Raw genomic sequence first — 6,854 nt, forward strand, 5'->3', positions numbered from 1 at the left:
GATGCATCCTCACAGCCATAGAAAAGTGTATGGCTCCCTGCTGTGGGACATGAACATTACTTCTCAGTGATGTGTTTGAATAGTCAACGGCAATCCCTGTTGGTAATGGCTACTGCTGTAATTTGTGGCTGCTGGTTTACTAGCAGCTTCTTAAAAAGGTCCAGTGTTTAGGAGGAGCTGTTGTCAGAAATGGAATATAATATCCATAGGTCTGTTTTCATCAGTATATAATAAGAATCACTGTGAGCTGTTTTTATATACAAAGGGAGCACACTTGGGGAGTAATGGATTACATGTAAATGAGTTACATAATAGGATACAAAAACTCTATTTTCTTCTGTAACTAATGGATTACAGTTTTTTCAGACTACAGTTACATTTAGTAAAAATTGGGATTACAATTGGCAGGATTACAATTTTGAATTAAAGCTGCAAGCAGTAATTATTATGTAGATGTGTTCAGGGTAGGACTCTTATCAAACGTGAAGTTTCATTGCCACTGGACCGTGTATATGTTATAAGTTTTAACTTCTTGTTTTTCAGTATGATGGCGCTATGACTGAATATTGGCATGAAGATGTGTTCAGGACGGGACTCTTTTTAGCCAACTGAAGGTTGGTATGGATTGGACAATTACAAGTACAATAAAGGTATGACAAATTTAGTTTCGAAATCCAATGCCACTCCACCGACACTTCCTTTGACTAAAACTTATCATCATGGTCTTCGGATAGCACTGATTAAATCTGAAGTCAATCCTATGACTTCCTGTTGGATTTGCGGTATGGTGGGATTGTAGGTATGTGTGGGCCCAACAGAATATGTACATTTCTCGTAACATTGAACTTTGTGCCGAGTTTCATGAGTTTTACGGCATGTTGCTGCCACCATAAATGAAGAATAGTAATTCCTTGCATTAAATACATCAATTTTCTTCTTGGTTTCCATTGTCTTATAGAATACACTTAAATCACTACTTTTATTTAAATTTTTTCTCGTCTTTAATTGGGTATTTGTTGTTGAGGTAATCCAAAAGTAATAGAAAGTAATCAAGTTACTTTAATATTGTGATACATGGATGAGGATACTGACAACATTTTAACAGGTAATTAGGTAATTTAACAGGTAAAGTAACCCTCCCACACTAAGAGGGAGCAGGTCCTCTTAAGTCTGCCATGTTGAACCGCAATGTTTCTACAGTAGCCAGGGACGGACTGGGACTAAAAAACGGCCCTGGACTTTGACTAGGCCCGGCCCAAAGCAATCGGCGCGCGGAAACTCAACAACAACAACAATAACGCCTGGCATGAGTGTCACAATAATATATTAATATTAAAAATAAATAAATTAATTAAAATAATAATCTTATTAATATTATGCAGTAATTATCTTACCGCACATAATAATACACATTTTACAGGGAAACCTACACCATTCACAAGTGTAACTTCTGCTATTCCAACAGTCTTCAAAGTTTGTAAGCTCTCAAACTCGCTCAATGTTACCAAAATTTAAAGTAAAAGCACAAACATATTTCTTAATATTAGCGTGGTGCTGCATGTGGCATTTGTGTGAGGTGTGGTTGAGATTAGCTGTTGTTGAAGTACTGTAGTGATGGTTTCATTGGTGTGTGTTGAGACAACTGGTGTGTAGAATTTGGCCCGTAATAGCGTGTGTGCCTACGAGTCAGCCGGTGCGAGTGAGAGTGCTGGTGTTCCGTGTTCAGTGTGTCCGTACTGTGAAGGCTTCTGAGGTGCGAAAAACAGAGCAGCGTGTAAATGGAGTACTGATGGCAGACGTGAGCTGGGTTCGAGGTCACCAGTGTGAGCAGCAAGGGTATCGGCCCTTCGCAGCGAAACGAATCCAGTGAGCAAGGGCAGGAAAGGCAGGGAGAGCAGCTTAATGGGAGTACTGGATGGCAGACTGAGACTGGTTCATGAGCAGGAAGTGCAGGCCAGTTTAACAGCAGGGGAAAGGAGGTGATGCAGGCAGCGGTTGGTGCAGACGAATGGAACCAAGTCCAAACTACAAGGTGCAACAGATAATGACAGTTCAAAATGTGCGAGAGGAGAGGGCTCCATGTAGCAGTCTAAACCTATAGCAGCGTAGTTGAGGGCTACCTGAACCAGCCCTAACTAAAAGCTCTGTCGTAGACAAAGGTTTTAGGTCTGGACTTAAATGTAGATAGTGTCTGCCTCTGAGCAGATTCCGAGCTGATTCTGAGCTGGTTCCACAGTAAAGGAGCCCAGTAACTGAAGGCTCTACCTCCCAGTCTGTTTTTAGAGATACTGGGAGTCACTAACAGACCTGCATTCTGGGAGTGAAGTGCTCTGGCAGGACAGTAGGGAATGATGAGGTCTTTCAAATAAGGTGGAGTATCCCAAAAACCAAAGCACTTTTGAGGGTCTTCCCTCTGGCCTAGAATGGTATCTGATCACAAGTGGTGGCTCGGATGTAGGTTTATGTCAGCTGTAAACTGATGGACTGAGAGCTGAACACTGTGATCAAATCACTGAGCACAGATGCCTATATCAGCTCTGATCAGCCTCATAATTTCACTTGTACTGTATGTACTGACGCAGGACTTGGAACTGTAGCTTCTCCTTTATACTGTTACTAAAACCTTTATTTTTGTCTCCTTACAGGTAAAGCTCTTTTTTTTCTGCATTATTCTAGGTGCTGCTATAGTAGATGTGAAACTTGACATTATGTGTTGTGGTTTAACTCAATCTTTGTAATAAGGTCTCGTCCCAAGTGCAATATGTTGGAGAATTTACTACATTATTTGCCATTTAAATATAAAAATAGGTCCCCACTACTAAAATATAAGTCTGTGTGAAGTATCCAAATTTATGCAAATGTTGTCCCCTCTAAACAGGTTAACTCATTTTTCAGGAAGTCCCCTGTATCAGCAAAAGCAACAAGAACACCTTCCTGTGTACTGGCATTCTTCCTGTCTTGGTAATAGATGTATATAGCGTACAGTAGAGCCCGACCGATATGGGATTTTTAAAATACGATAGCCTATTAGCGGCCGATATTGTTTTTTCCCCTTGTTTTAAGAAACGCATGACATAAACAAAGATTATCCCTAAAATTTTGTTATGTTGAGACCTCACCAAGATACCATGACATAATGCAGTATAAAAAGAAACTTTGTTATTGTTATAAATAGTACTTGTTGTACAAAAGTACAACAAAATATATTAAGGTTTTGATAAATAAGAGTCAAATAAAACTACAGAAACTACTACTAATGAACTTTGTATTAAATATTGTACTGTGGGGGCCAGCAAAACAGAAACTAAAACAAATACCTAAATACTACTACTGCTACAAATAATAATACCATATATCATATTTCATGTCATTGCTATGATAATAATGATAAACAGGGCTCTCCTACATAGGCAAATCATTTTTATTTATTTTTTTGTCATGCAATAGTTATTACTTTACTTTACTTACAGCACCTGGCTCTAAAACATATCGTCTATGATACAGTAACCCAGAGGAAACGCTGCTGTTTAATAAATGACTGTCTACAACGAGGACCTGCAACTTTAGTTCATCAGCTCATCTGACAGAGATCCCAGCTCAAACAGTGGACAGAGGATGCAGCTGTGCAACAGGTCAGATTTAACACGTCGCTTTAGAATGACGGCTCCGAGGAAAGGACATCTCATTTCGTTAAATGCCTGTTTCCTCGACTCCTGTCACCTTGTGTCTCCTCTTTGACTCATCGAGCTCGCATCTCAGGTGGGAGGGACTAAGACGCAAGACGCGCCGTCAAGGATCGAGGAGGCGAGGACACACAAATTTGGGAAATGAGAAAGGCATAATGTACAGGTCAACAAACAGTTTCTGACAACAGGGTCTACATTGCTCAATTACCTGTATGCTGGCATCCTCTCTGTTTGAGTCCTCATGGGGCGTCAGATCTAATGGAAACGTCTGGGTCTCAACTGCCTTAGCAGGAGCCTGATCGTTTGTCACAAATAGTCAGATTAAAATAAATATTGGAGAAATTCAAAACTTTTTGTATTCATCTGCACATTTTCTACACTTTAACCCCTTATTGCCAGATTTAATTTACAGTTAGATAAAAAAATATATTTTTTGTTTTTGCATTCGAGCAGATGCTAAATTAAGTGGAGATTGTTAATTTGAATATAGCAAATACAATAGATATAAATTTAGCTATGATGCAAAGTTAACAAATTTCCAGTCTCAGGTATGAAGATTATTTTATTGATACTGCTAATGCTAAAACAAGGCTTTGACATTGAATAACAACATAGTTTATGTACAATCATTGCTGTTCCATCATCACAGTATTTCAAATGTAGCTTAATACTGCAAAATCCCTTTGCTGCACAGTCGCAAAGGGCTGGTATCTCCTTGTTCGCAAGAAGAAAACAATACTATTAGTGTAATTCTCTAAAGCAGTTGTTCTGGTAAAGGCACAGGTGAACATTGCACTTTGAACATTTTAATACAGTCTGGCCCTTACAATAAAAATTACAAACATTACAAAACAATTTGGGCGTTTGCAGCGTTGCCGCCCACTTTCAAGCACTGGCCAGTGGGCTTTGAAACTGAATAACAACATAGTTTATGTACAGTCATTTCTCTTCCATTATCACAGTATTTAAAATATAGCTTAATACTGCAAAATCACTTAGCTGCACAGTCACAAGGGCTGGTATCTCCTTGTTCGCAAAAGAAAACATTGTTACTCGTGGAATTCTCTAAAGCAGTTGTTGTTCTGGTAAAGGCACGTGAACATTGCACTTTGAACATTTGAATACTGTCGTCACTGTCACTGAGACAGCTGTCATCACTTTCGGCTGGTGGAACCCTGGTTTGAAGTCCACCAGCTCGCTTCCCGTAAAAAGTTGATGAGTCCAGTTCTGCCTAAATATAAAGGGTAGAGAAATTGCATTTATATCCCAGCATGTTATTTTTATTCTGTTTTGAACATAATTCAATGTTGCACACTTACTCTGCACATACAGTTGTACATAGTCTATATTTCTATTTCTGCATAGTTATATTTTATATTATATTTTTACATAGTGCTGTTACTTATTATTTATCTAGTTTATACCTTTTATACTGCTACTTGTACTCGACATTCATTGTGGACAGCAAATAAAGAATTTAATTGTACAGGGAAACATGTTTTCCTTACTGTGCACATGACAATAAACACTTTGAATCTTGAATCTTACAATAATTCTAAGCCTTTGTCTTTTTCCCCCTGATTTCTACAAAACATTTATCTACATGCTTACCACCACTGACATTTCTGCCATTCAAATTCAAACAGAAATGTACTCTCTGTCTCAGTAGTTTCTTGACCGGCTTTCTTCAACAGATATGAGTTCCCCCCTGTACTCCAACACAAAAGCACCTGGTTTGATGGACTGGGTAGCAAACACTCCTCTTCCTACGAGAACACATAATTAAATATACATTTAATTAGAATAAACAGTCATCATCACTTTCCACATACAGCTTGACCAATCACTTGTAAATTAAATGTGGTATTACCATAACAAAATTATGTTATAGCCTACTGCCTTGTACACCAACATAAGCTGGAGTTACAGATCCAACGTAATAACACAATGTGGCCGCTTTCATAGCCCTCTGGGACTTATAGCCTTTTCTTTTTCCAACTACAAAGATAGGCATTTTTAATTCATACAGACAGGCAGGGCTCAAGACTAACTCCTGGGGTCCTGTCATCCTGGGGACGATAGAAAATGTGTTTAGGACGAAGAGAAATATTCTCTGGGACGAAAGGGATTGTGTGTGTGTTTATTACTATCACTTAGAAAATGACAAACTGAACTGACCGAGCGCTGACTACAACGGAGCGCATGTCTCCTCATGCTGTTATGATCACTACTGGCTGCTCACCCGTTCCCGCGGTACAGGTTCATCTATCCTCTCAGTCACAAACTGCTTGCTGACCTCTCAGTCACGCTGTGTAGGCTAACACTCACGCGTTAAGCGCCACACATCAATCTCCTCACGCTGTGAAAAACAAATCTATATTCTGAGAACATCGACAAGCGCGCTGAGACGCAGCCAGCAGACTCGCTGGTAGAGTTTTGCTTTATAAACATCTAAAAACTGAAGCCTTGCTCTGTTTGGGACTGTGAGCTGCACTTTATCGGAGCTGCAGAAGTTAACAGGTAGATTTGTGCTGAGATTTCTGCCATTTTTACAAGTATTAGTTCCGGTTTGTACCTCCGATGAAGTGCAGTGCACTTGTCTCATTCAGTACAGTCTGAGGGGGAGCACAGCAGAGCATAGGTCAAGTAGACTTTTAAAAAAATATTATGAATTCTCATTAAATAATCATGTTAGTCTCATAATATTACAATTTTTTTCTGGACACGTTAGAGGACACAGACATGTGGTAGAGATTGTGAATGTGCAGAAAGTTTTAAACATGAGCAGAAAAGCTCCTGAAACACAGGAGCTATTGAAGTCCTGCAGTTTATAACTGAATTAAAATAAAATCATTTATCATCGAGGTAAAAAGGTGCCCCAACAGATAATTTTTCAGTTTTGTTTTTATATCTTTTTGTTAGAATCGAGCAAAATAAATATTATTTGGCCAATTTTATCAATTCATCATATTGTATGTATTATGTCACTAACAACTATAGAGAATAATAAAGTAAAGAAACAACATTTTGATTTTGGGACGCTTTACATTAACTTCAGGACGATTCAAATAGTTTTTCGGGACGGTTCTGGGACAGAGGTGAAAAAAGTTAGTCTGGAGCCCTGCAGACAGGATGCAACACATGCATAAATCCATTGAAAGAAATGTG

Source organism: Morone saxatilis, unplaced genomic scaffold, assembly GCF_004916995.1.
Source record: "Morone saxatilis isolate NCDOM2014 unplaced genomic scaffold, NCSU_SB_2.0 Contig15, whole genome shotgun sequence".
NCBI classification, from domain to species: Eukaryota; Metazoa; Chordata; class Actinopteri; family Moronidae; genus Morone; species Morone saxatilis.